The following is a 348-nucleotide window of genomic DNA, read 5'->3' on the forward strand; positions in this document are numbered from 1 at the left end:
CATAACAAGCCGATTTGAACGCACCAAAATTATTCCTCGCAAGGATATATGATCGATCTGTTCTAAAGAACTGTCCATTTCAGGATGGTGTCGTATCAAACACTTTCTAGGCATCCCTCTCATTGATCCTGATTGCAAAGAGGGGTTGTCAGAGATCGTCTAGTTTGCGCTGTGAGAACTGTCCGATCCAACAGAATACCTCATCCAGGAATACAAGGGACTCGTCTCACCTAGACTTATCCTCAAGACTTTGCTGACGAACAACCGCTATCATCGTCCCTCTCAACATCTCGGGGCTCGTTCGTTTCCCGTAAATTTCCTCTCCACTACTTCATTATTCACAATGAA

The sequence above is a fragment of the Lupinus angustifolius genome, chromosome LG18, assembly GCF_001865875.1.
Source record: "Lupinus angustifolius cultivar Tanjil chromosome LG18, LupAngTanjil_v1.0, whole genome shotgun sequence".
In the NCBI taxonomy this organism is placed as follows: Eukaryota; Viridiplantae; Streptophyta; class Magnoliopsida; order Fabales; family Fabaceae; genus Lupinus; species Lupinus angustifolius.